Source organism: Babylonia areolata, chromosome 4 (genome assembly GCF_041734735.1).
Source record: "Babylonia areolata isolate BAREFJ2019XMU chromosome 4, ASM4173473v1, whole genome shotgun sequence".
Taxonomy (NCBI): domain Eukaryota; kingdom Metazoa; phylum Mollusca; class Gastropoda; order Neogastropoda; family Buccinidae; genus Babylonia; species Babylonia areolata.
In genome coordinates this window covers 40,025,461-40,045,131 of record NC_134879.1, presented here as the reverse complement: position 1 = coordinate 40,045,131, position 19,671 = coordinate 40,025,461, and positions in this window count along the sequence as shown.

Here is a 19,671-nt window from a genome sequence, read left to right as displayed (position 1 = left end):
GGGAGGTCTGATTATGCGCCTGTGTCAGATCTGTCTTACGTCATAGAAGATCACATATTCATAGAAGACATATTCGTCGGGCACTGTTTTCTGACCTTTTCTGAGGCATCCTCTTCACCTTCCAGACAATCAAGAGTTAATCACGTACTTCTCACCGCTAGTGAGGGCGAGGCAGTGGATTGTGAACCTGGTGCATTATCTTGACTTCCTGGTGCATTATCTTGACTTCCTGGTGCAATGTTTTGACTTCCTGGTGCATTGTTTTGACTTCCTGGTGCATTATCTTGACTTCCAGGTGCATTATCTTGACTTCCTGGTGCATTGTTTTTCTTGACTTCCAGGTGCATTATCTTGACTTCCTGGTGCATTGTTTTGACTTCCTGGTGCATTATCTTGACTTCCTGGTGCATTATCTTGACGTATCTTGACTTCCTGGAGCATTATCTTGACTTCCTGGTGCAATATTTTGACTTTCTGGTGCATTGTTTTGACTTCCATCGCCCTGTCTGTCTGTCGCATTATCTTAACTTCTATTGTCCAGTCTGCCTGTCCCATCTGATTTTCCCATGACTGCTTCTGATACTTTTTTTTTCTTCTGTGGACTGCTCACAGATGGATCGCTGGACCCTCTTCCGGGAATATCTTGGTTTTTGTATTCAACTGGAGACGTGTACTTTTTGTTCCTACGTTTGTGATGATGCGTGGTGAATTCTCGTGAGGCCTTTCACTTGGAAGATGAATGTCATAGTCTGCACTCACAAAGCGGTGTAAAAGTGTGGACCAAGAAGGGTTACTGCATGTTTTAGAGCTGGGCAGGCTTTTGACGACAGTTTTTGAGCTGCTTTAAACTCTCTCTCTCTCTCTCCCTCTCTCTCTGTGCTCTACACGTGCCACTGATGGTGTATAATGGGGGATAGGGGTATTGATATTTGGGATTCAAGTATACTTGTCAATTACCCTTGCCCCTATATCTCCCCAGTGATTGTAGCTCTGTGCGTGTGTGTGTGTGTGTGTGTGTGTGTGTTGTAATGGACTTCCCCGCACGTGTCCGCACTTCTCCGAGGCTCAAACCACTTCTCCCTACCAACACAAACAGGGCCCTAGCTTTTCCCCGACCTGTCCTTGAAGTCAACCCCCTTCCCCTCCCTCCCCCGCCCCGCCCACCCCCACTGCTTCCCTCTCTGCCCCCCCCCCCCTCCCCCCGGGCCCCCTCCCCGAAAAGATTTGTGTTGGAAATAAAACCGAGGCCTACACAGCAGAGAGCATGCTTGCCGAGGTTCAGGTAATCATATCGCCGGGGAGAGTCGCGCCGAATGTTTGTGGGTTATGCACCTGTGTTTGTTGTAAAGTTGTGCGCCAGTGCTTGGCTCGTTGCGCGACAGGAAGGAGAAGTATGCCAGCGGTGCTAAGTTATCAGGCTGCACGTGTGTGCGGGGGGGGGGGGGGAATAGAACTTGCCTGCCGCTCGTTCTTGTGTTTTCTTGTTGGCTTTCTTTTGCGCTGCAAAAGCCCTTCCCTTCCACTTGTTATCTTTCCATGTCGGAAGACAAACACGCCTGGGAAACTCGTTGGTGGGACCAAAAACTGAGGACGGGACTTTGGGGTGGGTGAGTGGGCAGGTGGGGGTTGGGGGGGGGGAGTGGGGTTGGGAGGGGATGGGGGGATGGTGACGACAGCATGCCACCTCTCAGAATTGACAGAGGTTGTGAATCTGGACATCTGGATATTTTTCATCAGCAGCGTCGTCATATTCAACCTGTCAAAACAACAACAACAACAACAACAAGCCAGTTGGGGTGCTTTATATCTTTCACATACAGACACTGAAACACATACAAGAGAGAGAGAGAGAGAGAGAGAGAGATTTGATGAGAAATACAAAAAAGCCGTTTACATTTTTATTGTAAAAAAAAAAGTACAGGGAAAAAAACACCCACCAACAAAACAGAAGAGCAGAGCAACTATTTAATCAGTCAGTGACCATTTTACAAACAAAACGGTTTCAAAAGTGAAAACAGAAAGAAGAACGAATCACAAGAAAAATATGACGGGCGCAATAGCCGAATGGTTAAAGCGTTGGACTTTCAATCTGAGGGTACCGGTTCGAATCACGGTGACGGCGTCTGGTGGGTAAAGGGTGGAGATTTTTCCGATCTGCCAGGTTAACATATGTGCAGACCTGCCAGTGCCTGAACCCCCTTCGTGTGTATACGCAAGCAGAAGATCAAATACGCACGTTAAAGCTCCTGTAATCCATGTCAGCGTTCGGTGGGTTATGGAAACAAGAACATACCCAGCATGCACACCCACGAAAGCGGAGTATGGCTGCCTACATGGCGGGTTAAAAACGGTCATACACGTAAAAGCCCACTCGCGTATATACGAGTGAACGTGGGAGTTGCAGTCCACGAACGCAGAAGAAGAAAGAGAAGAAAAGAAAAAAATATGCTGTGAAGAGACTGTTGGAACATATTTCTTTCGCACTTGATGCATTTTATAACAAGACAGGCTGTTCGGTAGGGTGTAAGAGACTTGTGAATTCTGAACGGTTCCATCGTGAAGAAAAGCATTGGGTTTTCTTAGCTTTGTGGGACACATACTTCGGCGCTTTGTCCTCATTCTTAGTGTCGGCAACAGCAGACGTTATAATAACCAGTGAGAACCAACAAACATTAACAAACAAACAAAAAGATTTTAAAATTATCCTTTATTCGTGGTTTCACTTGCACTCGCATAATGTTTATCATCTTTCACCCTGATGACCAGTTTTTTTAGAAAGGAAAATGGAAATCGTCTCCATCCAGAAAGTGATTATTTGTATTTGTATTTCTTTTTATCACAACAGATTTCTCTGTGTGAAATGCGGGCTGCTCTCCCCAGGGAGAGCGCGTCGCTACACTACAGCGCCACCCATTAAAAAAAAAAAATTCCTGCGTGCAGTTTTTATTTGTTTTTCCTATCGAAGTGGATTTTTCTACAGAATTTTGCCATGAACAACCCTTTTGTTGCCATGGGTTCTTTTACGTACGCTAAGTGCATGGTGCACACGGGACCTCGGTTTATCGTCTCATCCAAATGACTAGCGTCCAGACCACCTCTCAAAGTCTAGTGGAGGGGGAGAAAATATCGGCGGCTGAGCCGTGATTCGAACCAGCTCGCTCAGATTTTCTCGCTTCCTAGGCGGACGCGTTATCTCTAGGCCATCACTCCACGTGATTATGTCCCCTTTTAGATCCGCTTCCTCTGTAAGGGGTAGGCAAGTCGTTAAATACGGTATATTTACAGATCAGCTTTAAACAGATAAAGATGTTCATATTGCGTAAAGAATATGATAATAACACGCGTCGCAGGCCAAGCAGCGGGGGGAATGGGGGGGGGGGATGAGAGAGAGTGGATCAGGGCAGCCTCACGTTTCATTTTGAAGATTCTGGGCACACAGCTTCGGCCACCAGCTATGAACGAGCCTCCAAGCAATGAAAAATAATCCACGAAAAATTATCCCCCCCAAAACCTTCGTCTCCTTCGGAGATATATTAGCCATGAAGTTTACGACCATCATAACTGTGTAGCAATTAAAGATGTGTTTACCGTCTTCCAGGTCGTTCATCTCTGTAAAACGCTGAGTTATTGGGGCAGGTATCGTGGGTTCCGGGCGGCGTTTCATGAAGGCCAGGATTCTGCTTTCTGTCTTCCGTGGGGCTGTCTTAGGGTCAGGCCAAAGTCATTGCATCAATTGGCGTCATGGATGGGGTTTTTTTTCCTCCTTGTTGATATTGTTTCATATTGTTTTGTTGTTTTTTCTGTTTGTTTCGTTTTCGCACTCTTCTCTCTGTCTCTCTCTCTCTCTCTGTCTCTGTCTCTGTCTCTCTCTCTCTCTCTCTCTCTCTCTCTCTATATATATATATATATATATATATATCTTTCTCTCTCTCTCTCTCTCCCTCCCCTCTCTCTCACACTCTCTCCCCCCCTCTCTCTCCCCCCCTCTCTCTCCCTCCGCACTCTCTCTCTCCCCTCTCTCTACCTCTCTTTCCCCTATATTTCTCTTCCCCCTCTCTCCCCACCTCTCTTCCCCCCCTCTCTATCCCCCCTTTCTCTCTTTTCCTAACTTCCCGCTCCCCTCCCCTCCCCCCCTCCCCACACACAAGATGCTCACGCATGCGCACGCACACAAGCCGCGAGAAGTTTGAACACGGGGAGGGGGGTGGGGGGGCAGCCCATTTTCTCCAGAGGCTTGAAGAGTCCACTCCTTCTGTCAAGGTCGGTGAGATCGACAAAAATGTAGAGAAGTTTTCTTAGCTCGGTACATTTCTCTAACAGCTGTCTAACCGATCAGTTCGCATTGACATACTGTGGATCTTCCCAGACGCCCGGACAAGTTCGACACGAACTGATGATGCCCAGATACCTAGCACGCACACTCAAACCATGAATCTGAGGTGGTGTCTTCTCGTGGGGTGCAACTTACTGTTCTGAATCCGCACTGGAATTTGTGGTAAGCAGCTACCACCAGAGGTGGACCTGACTGTGGGGTTTGGGGTGTGGGGGTTGATGGATGGGGTAAACGGTGGAACATCTTACCCACCATACTCAGAAGACAAATGCTGTGATTTGTGTGTGTGTGTGTGTGTGTGTTTGTATGTGTGTGTGTGTGTGTGTGTGTGTGTGTGCTGCACTTCTTGGCCAAGATGTCGTTGAACAAGACTACTAATTTGACACACCGCCTGTCTTTAGAGACTGCGATTTTTCTATCCAGCAGACCCACAGAAGGTCTTACAGGTTTCCCAGCCTGGGTGCCTCTGGTAGGAAATTCTTCCCCTTCGTCGTTCGTGGGCTGCAACTCTCACGTTCACTCGTATGTACACGAGTGGGCTTTTACGTGTATGACCGTTTTTACCCCGCCATGTACGCAGCCATACTCCGTTTTCGGGGTGTACATGCTGGGTATATTCTTGTTTCAATAACCCACCGAACGCTGACATGGATTACAGGATCTTTAACGTGCGTATTTGATCTGCTTGCCTATACACACGAAGGGGATTCAGGCACAAGCAGGTCTGCACATATGTTGACCTGGGAGATCTGAAAACTCCCCACCCTTTACCCACCAGATGCCACTACCGAGATTCGAACCCAGGACCCTCAGATTGAAAGTCCATCGCTTTAACCACTCTGATATATGGTAGAGGATCATTTCTGGTGCTTTGTCGCCATTGCTTTCTCTGTTCTGCAAGAGATAGTTCATCGTTCAGTTCAGTCATGAAAGGCAGACCTCGTATGTGGCTGAAGGTTTCCTCGGATACAACATTCTCGGTAGAATATAGAACCCAAGGCAATACTCCATTAATCTTTTCGTTTGCCTTTTTGCGATATATATTAGTTCGCCAGTTTAGACTTATCTGCTGCCATCATCTTTGCCTGTGAGGAAGTTCCCATGTTGATTCCTTTGGACATGCATCGTATATTTCCAGATTCCGAGATCTGTTTGGTACCTGAAGCAGTGGAAACGGTGTTGTGGTTAGTTCAACGACCGATCAACCCTTCAGGTGGAGACGGTATATTCTGAACACAATTTTAGAGCACAATGAAATGTCGACTTCTGCTTTGTTTATTTGATTGTGTATGGATCATTGATTTGACGGCGAGGTATAAAGGGGACAAATCAGTTGTAAATAAGGAGACAGTCCCCCACCCCCTCTCTCACTCTGTCCTCCTCCCCCACTCCCCCACCCCCTGCCCCACGCTCCAGAGATGGTTATCCCCGTCGGCTGAACTGTGAACTAGTTTGACATGATACGAATGTGACTTTTAGGGTGAAACAGACTATTAATACACCAGTCAAAAATAGAGTAAGATCGTCATCCAGCGGTTTCAGTCAGTGAGTCAGACGCGAACTGACGCCCGGACACATGTTGGCAGCAGTGTGGGTGTTAGTGCTTTCAACAGCAATGGGAACAAGGTGTCTAAGGTAGATACACTTTATCCCTCCATCATCCTCAATCTGGACACAATTGAGCAGGTGGTTGCTCTGCCGTCTCCTCACCCATATACATCTCCTGTCTTGTTCCCACCTTGACCCTCCTCCCCATTCCCCCTGCCCCCCCAACCCCCCCCCCCACACACACACACACACACCGTCCCAGCTGATGGAACAGTGCCCCAGACCTTCCCCCCCCCCAACCCCCCACCCCTCAGCTTATGGATCAGTGCCCCAGACCAAGATATTGACGAGACTGACAGACATCCAGACACTGTGTACTGACTCACACCTTCCCAACAGACAGCGTGTTGCACGTGTCGGGTTCTGGTGACATTTCTTCTGGCCTCACCTCCCTGCTAACGACATCCACATCCCGTAGCAGAGGGAGGTAGCTAGCTATTCCTGACCGTGCTGACTAGACTCCTGTGAAACTGACCCTCCACCCAGCTTATCCCACCCACCCTCGTCCCTTCTCCGGCATGGTTGTTGAAACTGGGGGTTTACAGGACTGGCCATACGACGCAGATACTCCATCAGTTGATTCAGCTACTTTCCCAACACCCTGACTCAAGCAGTGGCAGAACAGAATAAATGTTGATCTGGCGGCGTTGTCTTGATTTTCTATTTCCCCTTACCCTTTCTCGTCATGGAGAGAGGGAGAGAGAGATTGTGTGTGTGTGTGTGTGTGTGTGTGTGTGTGTGTGTGTGTGTGTGATCGTTCTTTTGTCTGTACATTTTTCTGGCACACTCTGTTCTCAGACACCCATGTTCCCACAGCGGAGCTTAGTGAATATAGTGATAGTACTGGGACTTGTAGTCGTATGTACACACGCATGACACATGTCGTGCCGTCAGCCTTCTCTTCTCATGTCTGGGGATCATGTTTCCACAAGTCCGTGTTTCCACAGCACTGAGCTCTGCATTGCCTGTATTTTTTCCAACCTATATTCTCACGGCTGTACTTTCCACAGCTGTCTTTCCCACAGCTCCATATGATCTCAGGGTTCCCTGTTACCACCATTCCATGACGCAAATTTCGATATCCCTCGAGCTGTGTAATCCCAGGTTTCTTTATTTGCAGAGTACCATGATCCGAGAATTTCCTACCCTCGCAAGTCTGTGATCCCAGAATTTCTTCATCCCACTATTCTGTGATCCCAGAGTTTCTTCATCCCACGATTCTGTGATCCCGGAGTTTTCTTGCTCCTTTACATATCTCAGGATTCCCCCTCCATGCAGAATTCTCCATATTCATGGTTCTGTGATTCCCATAATTCCAAGATCTCGAACTTACGTATCCCCACAATTCTGTTATCCCAGAATTCGTTAGTCACTTCTATCATCTCATAGTTTCTTATTCCAACAATTCAGTAATCTCGATGTTCCATAACCCCCAAATCCTTCGATCCCAGAATGACCTGCTTTTACAGTTATAAGGTACCAGGATTTTTTGTTCATGCGTTTTTGTGATTCCAGAATGATTTATTCCCACAATTCTACTATGCCAGAATGCCATTTCCCACAATACAGTAACCCAGACTTCTCTGTTCGCACAAGTCCAAGATTTGGAAATATATATTCCCATGTATGTGTAAGATCCAGAATGTTATATTCGCACAGTCCAGTGTTCCCTGACTTACCTGTCCCCACAGTTCGACAACACACAACTCTCTCTTCCCCCGGTTCTGTGATCCCACTGTTTACCACTTTCTGTTCCCTTTCACTTCGGTGCTCCTGTGGATTGTGTGCTGAGAGGGAACAGAAAGCGTAAAATTTATTGAAATAGAACATAAAAAGAACAACAACAAAAACACTCCCATCTTTAAAATCAACCATTAGCGCTGGGTTGGAAAACAAAACTTGATTTTAAAGGAGTATTTTTGTTGTTGTTTGTATTTACATTCTTAACGCTTTGCCATGTCCTGTTTTTGTCCTCATGATAAGCGCGTTGGGTTACGCTGCTAGTCAGGCATCTGCTTGGCAGATGTGGTGTAGCGTAAATGAATTTGACCGAACGCAGTGACACCTCCTTGAGCAACTGATACTGATACTGCTACTGTCCTCATGTCCAGTCATCTGTACTTTTCCAGGTACTTTCTTCTCCCTCTTCAGTGTTTGTGTATGCATGTAGGTTCCTACTTTTCTGTAAATTGTCTGCATTAAGTAAATGACAAGTTACCAAAAGAATGTGTACATGTATAACTAAACAAATGAGCAAGCAAGTGAATGTTGAATACATCGATATCCAACAGCCGCACATCTTTACAGTGCTCTTACCTTTCCATGTGCCTGAGATATTTCTGTAAGGTCACAGAGAAGGGCTGATAACTCTGTCGGAACAGCAACAGGCCTGGCGGAAGGTGTCATCAATTGTGCCGGGGGGAAGTGGATGACATCAATCGTCAGCCCATGAACACTTGTAGCGTGTTGGGACTGACGGAACCCATCACCTCTTGTGTGTGTGTGTGTGTGTGTGTGTGGAGCTGGCTTCCATGGCCCCGGAATCTGTTTTCCTTTTGCACGGAGAACGGGAAAGGGAAGGAAGTACTTGCCAAAGGGAATGATCCACGTCATTCATACCATATACCCGTTCTGAACTACCCACCCACCCAGCCTGAGGTACACGCACGCGCGCATGCTCGCATGCGCTCACACACACACACACACACACACACACACACACACACACACACACACACACACACACACACACACACACACACACACACACACACACTGACACTGAAGATGGGCGCGCGACACACATGTGTCAACCACAACACCACATATGCGCGGGCACGTGCGCTGGCACCATATAGTAAAAGCAACGACAGACAGGGCACATCGCGTGTCTGGAATGGAAGCCATGACTGGGACCTGTGCTCCGATCCAGCTCTCTTCCACACGGAGAAGAGGCAGACAAAGGTTGCATCCCCACGTCCACAAGACAGAGAAACACACGGGCAAAACGAAGACTCCCGTTTCGCTCCTTCTATTCTGATAACTCACAGACCGCTGGTGTTCAAATTGACGTGGGGTTCCGTGGCAGCGAGCGAGCACCGGCGGATGATTGGCATGTGTATGACATCACTACAAGGCGAGCAGACGACACGCACGTGCTTGGGAACAAGGCGGTTGTGGTTTCTATGGAAACCAGATGCGGGGGACTGGGGTTGGGTTGAATGAAATCAAGAAGAGACGGGAGAGGCTTGTAGGAAAAGAATCGTTTCCACATGATACCCATGGCCACGTTCGTTTTCTGAGCTTCGATGTATGGCGGCTCGCATCTGTCACAAGAGAGGAAGTTGTGTTTTGCTGTTGTGCTGCTTTGTAGTATCGTGTACTGCCTGGCACGGGTTAATTAATTGTCGGAGAGATAACTTCACTTTTGTGTTGGCAGTTACCGTTGAAGAGAGACTGGGGACATTCAGTTGCATTGGCGTGGAGAGTATTGTGCAAGGTATTGTGTTGTATTTCACTGTCTGTACACTCAGTATTGGCTTCTTCTTTTTATTTTTTTATTTTTTCTCTTTTTTTTTTCTTTTTATTACAAAACGCCATTACCATTGAAAAGGAGTATTATGGACGTTCGACAATGTTGTAATCAGACGTTACATTCTGATTTATGAATGTGACAGTTATCCACAGAAGATTGTATTGTGTTTTATTCTTTGTAATAACGTGTACCACATTGCAGTGTATGGTTACACCGTCTACATGATCACATAGGGGCGTGTGTGTGAATCGTTTTGTCTTTCTGTCTGCGATGCAACACTATGCAGCCCAACTAGTGAGAACCGGTTAAGCTGCAATGTGGTTCGTTAACCAGTTCATATGACTTCCAGTTTGACCGCATGTGGGAATATATCCGTTGCATATCAAAAGAACCACAGCTAAGTGAAATTAAATTTCAAGGCAATGATTTGTTGGTTGCTCTGATGAACCACCTTTAATTCTGATGTATTAAAGTATATTAGTTGAACAATCCAAATCATGATAAGGAAGTATCAAGTCCGAACAGAATTTGGTTTTGTTTTTTTGGTAATGATTGGAAAGCTCTGCCCGTCATGATTGCCCAAACTGTCAAGGAAACAAGTTCACACGGCATTGGTTCTATCTTTGCTTTGAGCTGGTATTCCTGCAGGAGATTTGTTCTTTTGAAGGCAGTAATAAGGACGACAGAAAGCCACGCGAGTTGGTCTGGTTTTGGAGTTCTTTTTAACGATTAATGAGGGGAAGGGGGCAATGGTTTTATTATGCTTTCTAACTGCTTTGGTTGGCAGTTAGCTTTGTTCTCGATCGATTTCAGTCAAACGTGACATGACAGAAGGCATTACAGTTGGTACTGATTTTCCCGTAACCTGACCGAATTCGTTACGGATCGTAGGCATACCGTTTTGTCGACTGCTGATACTTTTATGGCTCGGATCTTCTTCTTCTGCGTTCGTGGGCTGAAACTCCCACGTTCACCCGTATGTACACGAATGGACTTTTACGTGTATGACCGTTTTTACCCCGCCATGTAGGCAGCCATACTCCGCTTTCGGGGGTGTGCATGCTGGGTATGTTCTTGTTTCCATAACCCACCGAACGCTGTCATGAATTACAGGATCTTCAACGTGCGTATTTGATTTTCTGCTTGCGTATACACACGAAGGGGGTTCAGGCACAGGCAGGTCTGCACATATGTTGACCTGGGGGATCGGAAAAATCTCCACCCTTTACCCACCAGGCGCCGTCACCGTGATTCGAACTCGGGACCCTCAGATTGAAAGTCCAACGCTTTAACCACTCGGCAATTGCGCCCTTCGGATTTTATTCGTTAAGGCCATAGCCTCTTAGAATGGGAATACTTAAATGAAATTCGCGCGTTGATTCATATAGAATGTCGTATTGTTACAAGAGTTCTTCAATTTTTAAACGTTTACTTCTATGAAAAATCTAACTTCTATGAAAGATGGAGAAGAGAAAGCAGTGGTCAAAAAAGCTCAAAGTAGAAGTATCAGGACAAGGCTTATGTGAAAGGAGGCAGGTAGTATGTGGTCAGCAAGTGTATGTGTGTGGGTGTGGGTGATTGTGTGTGTGTGTGTGTGTGTGTGTGTGCGTGTGTGTGTGTGTGTGTGTGTGTGTGTGTGTGTGAGTGCGTGAATTCCTAACACCTTGCATTGATTTTTTTTATACGACTTAAGAAGGTCACCATCATGACTGCGATGAGATCGTGTATGTGTGCATGCTGTATGTAGGACTTCAGTGTATCATTCCTCATGAAAGACGTGCACGCAGACCGTCACAAAAAGAAAATCTAGATAGAGGAGGCAGAAGAGGGGGGGGGAAAACAGGAACCGCTAATTTCATGGGTGCCTCTCTACTACCAAACCATTGTTTGCCTAATTGTGGATAGAACCTTTATTCATGATAGCTTTTCATATGTTTTTATCTCGGTGAGCCTGAGATGTACCGTCGGGTTTTAGTTTGTAGTGATGATATTATTTAGGATAATATATGTAGTTTATTGTGATTGTTGTTGCTGTTGATAATACATATCTTATAATTTCAGTAAACCTATAGCATTCTGTGGACCTTAAAGAACATCGTGGCATTTTGATAGTTTCCGTACAGGAGGAACTTAACCTGAAGGTCATGGCAGGGTTGTCATTGAAGGGGTACGTTTATATAACATGGACATCATCCAGATCCTGAAGATACCCAACTCTCACCCACTTCTCCGCCTAAACTGACAATGGAAATTTAAACCTACCTGGATCAGTCGAGCAACGTAGTCACCCGCATCTACCCGCACATTCACAGCCATCCACCCGCACATTCACACCCAGTAGAGGGCGGGTGTTATGTGTGAACATGACCATTCAACTGCTGCTGGTGGAAAATCCTACCAAAACAGACGTGGTATCATTTTGAACATCATGACAGTGCAGGCTAACAAGTACCGCCAAACAACTCGTGTTTCTTTTTGAAAAGGAGACAGTTTTGAGAGACAAGATAGGAAAAAAAGACATTAATAAAACTCACGGTTATAAAAGCTTTGGGGTCGTTCAATCCACTGTAAACGGGAGGCTTTTTTATGCCAGACATGATATGAGTTTCGTCTCGTGGGGGAAACTTTTGTGTTCATTCTTCAAAAGAAGGGTTCGTTTCTCTCCCAAAGAAAAGTTTATAGTCAATTAAACTCAACTGACACTGTGAAGCATCTTTCCAGGATGAGCAGTGCAAATTCCAAATAGAGGTCTCCAATGACAAAAAAATGATACAGCACAATATAATACAATACAATACAACGCAATGTAATACAATGCAATTCAATTCAATACAATACAATGCTTTTCCGACCAACTGATCTTTAGGGATTCAAAAAACATCACTGCCGTAGTTCTAGTACAATACAATACAATACAGTACAATACAATACAACACAATACAACACGATACAACACAATACAATACTGTTCAGACCCACTGATCTTTAGGGATTTAAAAAACCACCACTGCCGTGGCTCTGGTACAATACAACACAATACAATACAATACAACACAACACAATACAATACAATGCTTTTTCCGACCAACTGATGGTTAGGGGTTCAGAAAACACTGCTATAGTCCTAGTACAATACAGTATAATTACAACACAACACAACACAACTCAATACTTTTCAGATCTACTGATCTTTACAGATTATTTTTAAAACATTATTTTTTTTTTAAACAAACCATCATGCCTTTGCTCAAGCCTGTCTTTCCCGTGGCTGTGGCCGCTGTGTTTTCCTGACGAACGCGTCAGACTGTGGCCGGCCACCCAAGTACCGTCGTGTGCTGGCAGATAGGCAGATGATGGGTTTGCCCATGAAAACGGCGGTGAGGGCGGTTGGGGAGATTCTCAGTGGACTCCACACACTAGGTGGGTGTCTTGTGTCGCCCTGTCTGCACATCGGGACTTTTGAAAAAAAAAGAAAAGAAAAAAAGGAAAAGAAGAAGATGATGAAGAAGAAGGAGAAAAGAAAGAGAGAAAAAAAAAACCCTGCGGGGAGGGTGGTCTTCAATCTCAAACCGATTTTATCGCTGTCTTCCGCGGGAAAGATCCTCTCGGGGGAAGAAAGCTTTCAAAAAATGTCTCTGTCTGTCTGTCTGTCTGTCTGTCTGTCTGTCTGTCTGTCTGTCTGTCTGTCTCTCTCTCTCTCTCTCTCTCTCTCTCTCTCTCTCTCAGCGTGCGCCTGAGAGACAGACAGAGCGACTGTCTTTGACTGCCTTACCCCCCCCCACCCCCCGCCCCCACTTCTTCTTTCTCTCTCCATCTGTTTTGCATTGCGCGCTCGCACGTGTGTGTGTGTGTCTGTGTGCGTACGTGTGTGTATGTGCGTGTGTGTCTGTGTGTGTAATATGTGTGTGTGTGTGTGTGTGTGTATTCATATAATATATGAATACACATAGACACACAAACACACACACACGCACACACATCTCTCTCTCTCTCTCTTTTATGTAAATGTACATGTTTATTATGTAGATGTGCATGTTTAAATGTGAATGTGAATGTCATGTCTTTATTTCTTCATCTCTTTGCTACTTTGTGGATGTTTTGATTCATATTCAATTTCCATTTGCCCTGAGGGCTGGATGAAAAAAAGCACATGTATGCTTATTCCACTTCCCTCAATAAAAAAAATTTCGTTCGTTCGTTCGTTCTTTCTTTCTCTCTCTCTCTCTCTCTCTCTCTCTCTCTCTCTCTCTCTCTCTCTCTCTCTCTCTATATATATATATATATATATATATATATATATATATAAAGTGTGTGTGTGTGTGTTCCTACAATAAAGACACCCCTCCCTCCCTCCAAAACAGATTCTCCTTGCTCCCCACCCCCGCCCCCCAACAACTCACACCCTAACGCCGCGCCTGTTCCGGGTGGATGTGAGGGGTGTGGAGTGGGGGTGGGGTGGGGGGCTGGGGGCGTGGTCAGGGAGAATCCCCATCCAGTTACATCGATGAGAGCTTGTGGCCGGGCTCGCGCGAGCGTGTTAATTGGAAATAAATTCCTCGCCTGAGAGCCCCAAAGCCCTGTATCACCCACCCTGATCTGGCCGCTGTGTTGGCGGGGTAGTCACCCGGTCTCAGGAGGAGACATCTCCCTACTCCCCACCCGGGGTAGGGTGTCATCCTGTCCCCCACCGTGCTTACCCGCAAACAAGTCAAGTTTTGCCACCCCCGGTCGTTCATGGTCGTCGGGACTGTTGTGGGTCCTGCGCCTGGGACACTGTGTTACAATCATAGGATTAGGGGCGAGGTTAGTTATCTGGTTAGTTTTTTTCTTTACGGTATTTTCCACATATTTGTTTGTTTCGGGGGGGGGGGGGGGGGGGCAGTTTGAAGGTGGGGGATGATGTTTATTTCTTCAAGGGCACCACTGTCTTTATGATCGTTTCCACAGACCTCTGTCCTGGGGTGGGGGGGGGGGAGCAGTTTGAAGGTGGGGGTTAATGCCTGCTTCTTCAAGAGCACCACTGTCTTTACGTTCGTTTCCACAGACTTCTGTCCAGGGGTGCAGTTTGAAGGTGGGGGGTTGATGCCTGCTTTTTCAAGGGCACCACTGTCTTTATGATCGTTTCCACAGACTTGTGTGCAGGGGGGCAGTTTGAAGGGGAGGGGGGATTGATGCCTGCTTCTTTAAGGGCACCACTGTCATTATGATCGTTTCCACACCCTTGTGTCCAGGGGGGCAGTTTGAAGGTGGGGGTTGATGTCTGCTTCTTCAAGGGCACCACTGTCAGTGGGAGGTGGCGTGTTTTTGACGTGTGGTCATTGTCCGGAGGTTGAAGCGCTGGACTAACGATACTTCTTTATTAATCCGACTGGAAATTATGTGTCCATCAGAATGCTCGTCGTTCACAATACAGTCTTTCAGCTATCCTGAGCGGGTAAAGGGTGGAGATTTTTCCGATCTCCCAGGTCAACATGTGTGCAAACCTGTTTGTGCCTGAACCCCCTCCGTGTGTATACGCATGCAGAAGATCAAATATGCACGTTAAAGATCCTGTAATCCATGTCAGCGTTCGGTAGGTTATGGAAACAAGAACATACCCAGCATGCACACCTCCGAAAACGTAGTTTGGCTGCCCACATTGCGGGGTGAATAAACAAAACATACGCGTAAAATGTTACATGTCTCAGTGTGTATGTGCTCGTGCTTGAAATCTGATTGACTGATGACAGGAAACGAATGATGAGCCCCCAGTGGCAGCCGTCAGTCGGCTCTACCCAGGTAGGCAGGTTGTTGTGCAAATGACCCCGTGTTTGTAAAGCGCTTACAGCCTGGTCTCAGACCGAGGACAGTCGCTATATAAATATCCATATCAACCAGTCAAGCTACAGTCGAGTCTGCCACACGTCTTTTGTGAAGGACCATGACTCTCAAACTAGGAGGCAACACTGCACTGGTTCTCAGTGCTGCAGCCTTGGGGGCTAGTTGGCCTTTGGGAACCATCCCAACGCCAACTGTCCTGAAACCCTCTTATGGTAATGTAACTTGGGCAAGACACTCTCCACTATAATCAAATTCGAACCCAGATAGTTGGGACAGCAGTTGCCTCCTTTGCTGTTTTTCCTTCGTCTGATGCTGTCATTGTCTTCCTACATCTGTTTGATACTGTTACTGTCTTCCTACATCTGACACTGTCAATGTCTTCCTGCATCTGTCTAATACCACCAGTTCCTTCCTACGCCTGATGCTATCAGTGTCATCTTTCATCTGATACTGTCGCTTTCTTCCAATATCTGATACGGTTACTGTCTTCCTACATCTGATACTGTCAGTGTCTTCCTGGATCTGATACTGTCACTGCCTTCCCTCTTGTGATACCGTCAGCGTCTTCCTGCATCTGATACTGTCATTGGCTTCACATATGTGATACTGACACTGTCTTCCTACATCTGATACTGTCATTGGTTTCACATATGTGATACTGACACGGTCTTCCTGGATCTGATACTGTCACTGCCTTCCCTCTTGTGATACCGTCAGTGTCTTCCTACATCTGATCCTGTCAGCGTCTTCCTACATCTGTCTGATGTAGGAAGTGTGTGTGTGTGTATTTTGTGAGTAGTGTGTGTGTGTGTGTGTGTGTGTGTGTGTTCCTACATCTGATACAGTCAGTGTCTTCCGACATTTGTGTAATATTGACAGTATCTGCGTCTACCTGTATGAGTCTCTGATACAGGCGATGTTTACTTACACCTGGGTGATATCTTCAGTATCGTCTAGCTAGTATCTGTTCCGACATTGACACTGTCGACACCAGTCTTCAGTGAATCATACACCAGCTCTGCCTCACTTTGGAGAGAAGAGAGAGAGAGGGAGAGTTCTGTCAGCTATGTACAATGTTTCCCATGATGAACTGAATAATACTGAAATTCAAGAATGTGTGCATGATGCACATCAATTGTTAAATATCTAACGTTAACGGTGGTTTGGACATGTTTCTTTGTGCTTTGTACGGAGCGGCTGCGCACATGGCCCGAACTGTTAAGAAATGGTCGCAAGAAAAGTGATGATTGGTTTGACAAAGAATATGATCAAAAGAAGGAAAAAAAAAGAAGAAAGAAGACTACCAAAAAGACTTAACAAAAGAAGATATACAACAGATGAGAGAGAGGGAGAGAGAGACTAAGTCTTCAAGGGGACAGGAAGCAACGTGATTTCAGTGTTGGGTCGGAGACCCAGTGATTAGCGTAACCCACCTGTGATCACTGACCTTTGAGGTGCAGACACTGAGGGCTACCTGTCCCCCTTCCCCCCGCCCCGCACACACACACACACACCTGCCGAAACACCTGTGTGTCCCCATGCCACGTCAGTGGGGCAGCCTCAGATTGTAAGTCTTCGACGTTTGGGAGGTGACGGAGGGGTGGAGGGGGAGGGGGGTTCAAAGAGAGGGCGGAATTTTAGGAGGGGCGGGAAAAGGGGAGGGGTGAGTGTGGTGTGGGGAAAGGGGGGGTGGGGTGTGCAGACAAGTTGGCCTATTGTTTTGCGGTTCAGGTGATGTATTCCTGACACCGGTGGTTTGTCACCGTCCCTTTTGTGTATTGTGCGAGTGTGCTGCAGCCAGGTGGTCAAATGGTGCAGGAGGCGGGGGGGGAGGGGGGGAATCAGGGGTTGGGAGAGTCCCGGGAGGAGGGGTGTATCCGTGTGTATGTGTGTGCGCGCGCGCTTCAGAGATGTATGTAATAGGCACTCGTGTGTTTTGAGAACGGAAGCGTTCAGTTTAAATCCTATCATTTCAACTCCAGCGTGCACTATGTAACACAATACTCGCGCTCAGTCAATGACAGAATTGAGAGAGAAGAAAGGGGGAGGAGGGGGGTAACTTTTTTTGTGAACTGGAGGGTAGGAAAATTAATAAGATGAAAAATTAAACGTGTATTTGGTGAGTTAAAAGCACAGAAAACAATCCCTGAACGTTTCAAAACGTTTCATAATGTAAAGAACCCACTTCCCTTCCCCCCACCTCTCTCTCTCTCTCTCTCTCTCTCTCACACACACACACACACACACACAGTCTGTATGTGCGCGTTTCTCTCTCTCTCTCTCTCTCTCTCTCTCTCTCTCTCACACACACACACACACACACACACACAGAGTCTGTATGTGCGCGTTTCTCTCTCCCTCTCTCTCTCTCTCTCTCTCTCTCTCTCTTCCTCCCAGCTCCTGTGTGTGTGTGTGTGTGTGTGTGTGTGTGTGTGTATGTGAGACTTCCTGCCCCCTCGCCCACCTACCCTCCCCCCCCCCCCCCCACCCCCTGTGACCAGGATTGAGGGGTGACAGTGTGGCCACCTGGGCCTGAGAGCGGGGACAGATCGGGGATCCCTACCTGGGGAGGGGAGGGGAAGAGGGAGGGGGGGGGGAGGCAGGTATGGAGGGTGAGGGAGGGAGGGGGTAGTCAGACCTGTCACAGGCCCATGCCCTGATCAGGTTGCAGGCCCACCTGACTGACTCCCCCCGCCCCCCCGCCCACCCCCACCACCCGCTCCCACCCACCACTACTGTTCTCCCCTGCTTGCCTGGCAGAACAGAGAGAGAGAGGGAGATAGAGATGAGAGAGTGGGGACGGGAGAGAAAGAGGAGAGAGGGAGAAAGAGAGAGAGAGTGCGGAAGAGGAGAATGAGTAAGTGAGGAGGTGAAGAAGAGCAGGAGAGAGTGAGGAAGAGAGAGAGTGAGGAAGAGGAGAGAGTGAGGAAGGGAAGGAGAGAGTGAGGAAGAGAAGGGGAGACTGAAGAAGAGGAGAGAGTGAGGAAGAGGAGTGAGTGAGGAAAAGAGTGAGGAAGAGAAGGAGAGAGTGAGGAAGAGAAGGAGAGAGTGAGGAAGGGAAGGAGAGAGTGAGGAAGAGAAGGAGAGAGTGAGGAAGGGAAGGAGAGACTGAAGAAGAGGAGAGAGTGAGGAAGGGAAGGAGAGAGTGAGGAAGGGAAGGAGAGAGTGAGGAAGAAGGAGAGAGTGAGGACGGAGAGAGAGAGGAGTGAGTGAGGAAGAGAGAGAGAAGGAGAGAGTGAGGAAGAAGGAGAGAGGAGTGAGTGAGGAAGAAAGAGAGTGGGAAAGAGAAGGAGAGAGTGAGGAAGGGAAGGAGAGAGTGAGGAAGAAAGAGTGAGGAAGGGAAGGAGAGAGTGAGGAAGAGAGAGAGTGAGGAAGGGAAGGAGAGAGTGAGGAAGGGAAGGAGAGAGTGAGGAAGAGAGAGTGAGGAAGGGAAGGAGAGAGTGAGGAAGAGAGAGAGTGAGGAAGGGAAGGAGAGAGTGAGGAAGAGAAGGAGAGAGTGAGGAAGAGGAGTGAGGAAGGAAGAGAGAGTGAGGAAGGGAAGGAGAGAGTGAGGAAGAGAAGGAGAGAGTGAGGAAGAGAGAGAGTGAGGAAGGGAAGGAGAGAGTGGGGACGGAGAGAGAGTGAGGAAGGGAAGGAGAGAGTGAGTAAGAAAGAGGAAGAGAAAGAGAGAGTGGGGACGGGAGAGAAAGGGAAGTAGTGAGTGAGGAAGAGAGAGAGAGAGAGTAGGGAAGAGAGAGAGTGATGAAGAGAAGGAGGGAGTGCGGACGGAGAGAGTGGGGACTGAGAGAGAGAGAGAGTGAGAAGAAGTGAGAGTGGGAACGGGGGGGTGGGGAAGAGAGGGAGTGGGGACGGGGAGACAGAGGGAGGGAGAAAGACAGGTGGTTTATTGTTATACTGTCCATACAATGAAGTTCGTTTGATGGTAAAGTTCTACACAGGAACAGGAGTCAAGATGGCTGCCGTCAAAAGAGGGCGCTAGTCAGGGATGCAGAGGGGAGGTAACCTACTTCGGGAGGTTATCGGCCGTAGCTACTTTCGTTTTCTCCGCATAGACCGGTAGTAGCTTGCACAGGACAGAAATCAGACCCCTGCCGGAGTCTGCACTAGTGGGTCACGGTAAGTATGTTACATAAACGTAATAACAGGAAGAAAATTTCCTCATTTTTTGTGGTGTTGGGGGCCAGGGGGGGTGGTTGCATGTGTGAGAGGGATCATGAGAGTGTTGAGAAGAGAACTGAATAACAGACGAGAACAAACAAAAACACTTGAAAATCAGTCCGTTTACATTAAGACAAGACACAGTCTAAACTTTAAAGGCTTGATATGACATAACATTTTGAGAGCAGAGAGAAAGTTATGAAAGAAAGATAAGCAA